The sequence below is a fragment of the Phascolarctos cinereus genome, unplaced genomic scaffold, assembly GCF_003287225.1.
Source record: "Phascolarctos cinereus isolate Bilbo 61053 unplaced genomic scaffold, phaCin_HiC Scaffold_9;HRSCAF=440, whole genome shotgun sequence".
Taxonomy (NCBI): Eukaryota; Metazoa; Chordata; class Mammalia; order Diprotodontia; family Phascolarctidae; genus Phascolarctos; species Phascolarctos cinereus.
In genome coordinates this window covers 59896691-59903681 of record NW_027556402.1, presented here as the reverse complement: position 1 = coordinate 59903681, position 6991 = coordinate 59896691, and positions in this window count along the sequence as shown.

Genomic DNA, 6991 nt, shown 5'->3' with positions numbered 1-6991 from the left:
GTTAAGTGGCAGACTTCCCAAAGGTATGTCTAATACTAATAAAGATATTCACCAAGTCACTGAGTAATATTATGCATTCTATGCATATTTTCAAATACTTCCTGATAACTAGCAGCATGTAGAAAAAAATACATGACTCAGTGAAATATAGCTAGGGCAGCATTTTCCAAAGAATTCTGACATTCCATGACATTCCAAAAAATAGTAGATCAAATTCCATAGAATTAACATGTTCCATAAAAGGACACCTCTTCCATAAGAATATTGATGCTGATATGTTTCCCTTTTTGAAATGTTAAATTTGTAATCATGCATTTTAATAGATTTTCCAGGAAAAATATGAACCTCTTGACTGAAGAGATTTTTTTTCTTTATGTTCCCATTACCAAGCACAGTGCCTGGTACCTAATCACTGTTTAATATCGATTGTTGAACTGAATTGAATTTAATTGAATCCAGTAGTTTGAGAATTCCTGAGTTCTTTTTAAGAAAAAAAATATTTATTTATTTTCCACATTCCTTTCTTTTTAAATTTCGAGTTCTAAATTCTCTCCCTCCCCCACATCCCTCCAGGATCTACTCAGAAGGCAAAAAACATGATATGAATTTTACATGTGAAAGCATGCAAAACATATTTCTATATTATCTATATTGCAAAAAAAAGTTTTAAAAAAGGTTGCAAAAAAATTATACTTCAGTTTGTACTCAGAGTTCATTAGTTCTCTCTCTGGAGGTGGAAAGCATTTTTCATTATGAGTCCTTTGGAATTGTCTTGGATCACTTCATTGATCAGAATAGCAGTTGATCATCGTTATAACATTACTGTTATTGTGCACAATGATGTGTTAGTTCTTCTCATTTCACTTTGCATTGTTCATATATGTCTTGCCATGTTTGTTTGTTGTCCTGAAAGCACTGCCCTTATCATTACTCATAGCACAATAGTACTCCATCACAATCATATAATACAACTTGTTCAGCCACTCTCCAACTGATAAGCATCCCTTCAATTTCCAATTCTTTGCTACCACAGAAAGAGATTCTATGAATATTTTTGTACATGTAAGTCCTTTTCTTTTTTATTTGATTCCTTTGGGATGCAGACCTATTGTTAAAGGGTATGCACATTTTTATAGCCCTTTGGGCATAGTTCTAGATTGTTCTCCAGAATGGTTGGCCCAGTTCACTACTCCACCAATATTTCATCAATATACCTATTTTCCTCGTTCCCTCCAGCATTTGTCATTGCTGAGGTGGTTGCTTTAATTTAATTTAATCAATTTAATTTAATTACTTAAATTAAGTTTAATTTAATTACTGGGAGTTGTTTCAATTTCCATTTCTCTAATCAATAGTGATTTAGAGAATTTTTTCTGTATGATTACAGCTTTGCTTTTTCTTCTGAAAACTGCTTGTTCATATCATTTGATCTTTTATCTATTGAAGAATGGCTCTTCTTTTTTTATAAATTTAACCCAGTTCCCTATATATTTGAGAAATGAGGCCTTTGTTGGAAAGATTTGCTATCATTTTTTTACATTACTTCATTGTCTATGATGTTGTTGTTGTTGTTGAGCCATTTCAGTTATGTCAAATCTTTATGACCCCAATTGGGGTTTTCTTGGCAAAGATACTAGCATGGTTTGCCTTTTCCTTCTCCAGCTCATTTTACAGATGAGGAAACTGAGACCAACAGGGTGAAGTGACTTGCCCAGGGTCACACAGCTAGTAAGTATCTGAGGCTGCGTTTGAATTTAGGAAGATAAATCTTCCTGATTCCAAGGCTGGCACTCTAGTACTGTGCCCCTATCTGTCCATTGTCTATGGTACCTTTTACAATTAGGTCTATTTCTGCTTTTACTTTGTCTGAGATCATGATTGCCACCCCTGCCCTCTTCACTTCAGCTAAAACATAACATACTGTGCTCCAGCCCTTTCTTTCAACTCTTTGTGTGTCCTTCTGTCCCAACTGTGTGTTTTATATACAACATATTGTTGGATTCTGGTTTCTAATCCATTTTGCTATCTGTTTCCATTCTGAGTTAACCCATCACATTCACATTCACAGTTACAGGAACTAATTGTGCATTTCCCTCCATCTCATTTCCACTATTTATGTATCTTTCTGTCTCTGTCTCTATCTCTCTGTCTCTGTCTCTGTGTCTTTGTCTCTCTGTGTCTCTCTGTCTGTCTTTCCATCTCTCTGACTGTCTCTGTCTCTCTCTCTCCTCTTCTTCTTCCTCAATAGTCTGTCTTGCTCCCAACCATTGTCTCCCTCAATCTACTCTCCCCTTTTTCATTCCCCCTCCACATTGTTTATATCTTCCCCTCCTATCTATTGGGTAAGATAGATAGAGTTCTATACCTAACTGAGTGTAGGGTGTGTGTGTATGTGTGTGTGTGTGTGTGTGTGTGTGTGTGTGTGTGCTTTTCTCTTTGACAAGGGAGGGTTAAGTATTGCCTGCCACCGACTATTTTCTCCTCTATTTTAAAAGCTCTTTCTTTTGTGCTTCATTTATGTGAGAAAATTTGCCCCATTTTATCTTTCCCTTCCCTCTTCTCCCAGTACATCCCTCTTTCTTATCCCTACATTCTTTTTTGAGATCATACCAACATAATCAACTGACATCTGTGCCTCTGTCTATGCAGACTCTTTCTAACTGCTGTAATAATGATAAAGTTCTTAAGAATAATATGTATCATCTTCTCATTTAGGTATATAAATGGTTGAACTCCATTGAGTTCATTTTGATTACTCTTTCAGATTTACCTTTTTATGTTTCTCTTGGTCTGGTGTTTAAATGTCAGATTTTCTATTCACCTCTGGTCTTTTCATCTGGAATATTGCAAGTCCTCTATTTCATTAAATAAATAAATAAATAAAATTTCATTTTATTTTATCCCTTGAAGTATACTCAGTTTTGCTGGGTAGGTGAAGTTTGGTTGTAATCCTAGTTCCTTTGACCTTCAGAATATCATATTTCAAGTCCTTTGCTCCTTTAACATGGAAGCTGCTAAAACTTGTGTGATTGTGGTTCCATGATATTTGAATTTTTTTTTCCCTCTAGCTGCTTACAAAATTTATTCCTTAACCTGAGAGCTCTGGAATTTGGTTACAATATCCCTGGAAGTTTTCATTTTGTGATCTCTTTCAGGAGATGATCAGTGGATTCTTTCAATGTCTATTATACCCTCTGCATCTAAGATATTGGGGCAGTTTTCCTTTACAATTTCTTAAAATACAATGCCTCGCCTCTTTTTTTTTTTTTTTGGTCGTGGTTTATAGGTAGTCCAATGATTCTTAAATTATCTCTCCTCATTCTATTTTACAAGTCAGTTGTTTTCCAATGAGATATTTCATATTTTCTTTTATTTTGCATTCTTTTGTATTATTTTTAAGAAACTATTTTCTTCAGTGAGCTTTTGTACCTCTTTTTCCATTTAGCCCATTGTTTTTCAGGTATTCTTTTCTTCATTGACTTTTTGTGCCTCTTTTACTTTTAGGTCAATTTCATTTTTTAAAGCGCTATTTTCTGCAGTATTTTTTCTGCCTCTTTCACCAAACTATTAATTTTAATTTCATATTTTTTCTTGCATCTCTCTATTTCTTTCCTCTACCACTCTTATCTCTTTCTTTAACTCTTCCAAAAATTAATGCTAGCCTTAGGTCCAATTAGTATTTTTTTTTGAGGATTTACTTGTACATATTTTTATGTTGTTATCTTCTTCTAAGTTTATGTTTTGGTCTTCCCTGCCATTGTAGTTGCTTTTTATGGTCAAGTTTTTTGTTTGTTTGTTTGTTTGTTTGTTTGTTTGTTTGTTTTTCTGTCATATTCCTAACCTATTTCTTCACTTTGAACTTTATGTTACAGTTGGACTCTGCTCACCTTGAGATGGGGGGGCGGGGTACTATCCCAAGTTTCAGGGGTTTTTGTGCTGCTATTTTCAGAGCTAGTTTTGAGTGTTTTCAAGGTTTTGGTGCTTCAAAGGTGTAATTGTCTTAGGAGAGATATGGCCATTGCTCTCCTGGTCTGTTTTCGGGTTTTCACCCAGGAAGGGCTTCTGTGCCCCTGTGGTCACAAGTTCTAGTGTTCCTCTTGGCCTTGGAACTCTGACCAGGTTCTCTGTTCTCCTGCAGCAGCAAGTGCTAGCACTTCTCTATGCCCAGGAATTGTGACTACGGCCCCTACTTCCTTGTGACTGATCACAAGTGCCCCTCTCTACCCTGGAACTGCAACCCAGAAATGCTTTTGGCCAATAGAGTTGTCAATCAGCACCAAAGGGTTCCTTGTAATCTCTTTTTGTCCGGTTGTCTGACCCTTTACTGTTTTTGGGTTGAGAGCTCCAGAAGCTGCTGCCTCCAAGGCACACTGCTGCTACTCCTATTGTGCTCAGGACTTCCTCACATCCCTATTTTATAGACCTCTCCTTTGGATTGACACTGCCTTCCCTAAGCTATAATGTTAGGAAATTTTTTTTTTGTTTCCAGAATGGCAATTTGAGCAAAAGAGAGAAAATGACACTCTTATGATGGTGTCAGGATGTGACCCAGGGCCCAAGACCCTCCAAAGGCTCTAGGCTCTGAAACACCTAGTTTAATTTTAGGTTCTGACACTAAGTGAGTCAGTTTATCTCCTTTGATCATGCCTTTCATTCAGAAACTCTGGGAAAAATATGCTGAATAAAGGTTAGGTTTAGTTCATTTCTAGGATTCCTTAAAAGTCAGTAACGTGGTTTCCGAATCTCGCAAACCACTCAACCCAAAATACAGGTTGTGAAATGAGTACTTTTTTTTTTACCTCAACAGAAAATTCAGAAGACACAAAGAACTCACAAGAGCCTAAGTCCATGAATAAATAAAAAAAAAAATTCTAATGAAGATGGCTACCAGAAAAATTCCAGGCAAAAGCTGGTCCCCTGGGAATATATAGGAATAACTAAAAAACAGTCAAAGAACAACACTGCTGAGCTCCTCCATCCTACAAAAGACAAAACAAGAAGACTAGGCCCAAAGCAATGGCCATTCAAGGTGAAGAAGAAGCAAAGTTATTTAGCCAAGACTAGTTCAACCAGTGGCCTAGGGATGCCTTGCAAGACAAAACCTAAGCCCAGCCACTCCATCAAATGAGATATTTGGAAAGTACTTAACAAAAAGCCTGTCATACATTTGGTACTTAATAAATATTTGTTCATTCCTTTCCTCCTGTGTAACAGTATAGGATCCTGGTCCTGGAGCAAAGTCCTAAGACAATAAATGAGACTGTAGACAAGAGTGAAAAACAAAACCAAAATGAGAACATAACCTGCTACAACGGGAAAAAAATGTACATATGAATCTCATAATAAAATCTCAGAAGAAAATTATTCTGAAATAATCACAAGCAGAAAAAAAAATATGTATGTACATAGTATGTGTGTGTGTGTGTGTGTGTATGTAAGACAGAAGGAATGAAATAAAAGTTGAAACAAGAGATAAAAAATGAAATTAGAAAACTTGGAGGGAAGCACAAACACCTTAGAATAAATTATATATATTTTATTCCCTGGCATTCACTAATGGGACAGGAGACCAAGCCCTGAAGACTCAATGCTTCAAGTGCTAGAACTCCAACCTTGAGGCCCCACTGTTCTGATTAGTGAGTTCCTCATGTGGCATATTGTGCCAGACTGGACCTAGCCATTTTATCCCCATCTACCTCACTGGCACGCACTGAGCCCAATCTTCTTTCCATTCCCTTTTATTTTTTTCCCAATTCTGAAATTCTGTCCAATCAATAATGCCATTAACAGTGGAAGAAGTGTTGCATACTTATGTCTATATTCCTTATTCCTGAAACTTTAAAAATTTGATCTCAAAACCAAAATGCCTCTTCCTTACAAGCACTCCTTTGTATATGTGGTGAATTCTGCTCTGGGAATCAGTCAGATGAATTTCTTGTGTCTTCTATGTATGGAGCTAGAGAACACGTCTACTATATTCAAATGTTTACACCCTTGTAATTTCATCAAGTCTATAGGAAAAATTCATAAAGTCCTATCACCCAACCACCTTCTCCCTGTCATCCTACACTTCTTCCTGTTATCTACTAGCCCCCAGTCAATTCTTCTTCCATTTAGAAGTTCTGGTCCCAATTCACTGACTCTTACCCATAACTTCGGTAATACCAACCTCTACATTGACGTTCTTTCAAGCACTCTAATGTCACAGTTGATTAGCCTCCTCAATTATAAAGACTTCCATTCCTATTCTATTTCAGTCACCCACTGTGGTGACCCTACCTCAGACTGCACAGTCACAAACTGCTCCACCAAATTGTCACATTTGTCACATTCTGTCTACCACCTCTCCACGTCTCCCTTACTCTGTGACTTCTAGTCCCTTTCATTATTCTTTGTTTTCCATCCCTCATTTCAACACTCAACTAGAATATTTTCAATTACCTCCTAATTAGTCTACCTGCCTCAGGCACAGTGGATGGAGTTTTGGAAGAGATGAGTTCAAAACCAGTGGCAGACACTTGCCTAGATTTATGACTATTGACAAGTCACACAAACCCTCTCAGCACAAGCTGACTCAGGAAAAATAAACAAATGATAGGATTAGACTCAATGGCCTCAAATGACCCTTCCTAAATCCCAGTTCTTTCCAGTTTCATTGGGCATTCTTCTGTGTTCTGGTTGTCTCTCTGTCTCTTAAATATGGCACTCCATCTTCAGTCTCTGCCTGCAATACATATCCTCCTCACCTCAGTTAATCAGGCAGCTTTCATTTACTAACTTTACAACTGGACTGCTTGCTATTCACTAATCTCAGCATTTCATCTAGCATTTACATGCTTTTCCACAAGCTATCCCCTAATGCACTCCATCATCAGCTCTGACACTTAGAATCTTTATTCTCTTCAAGGCTTAGCCCAGGCATCATTTGTTCCATAAAAACTTCTCCAATGCTCTTGGTAATTACTGTTCTTTCCCTCATCAAATTACTTTG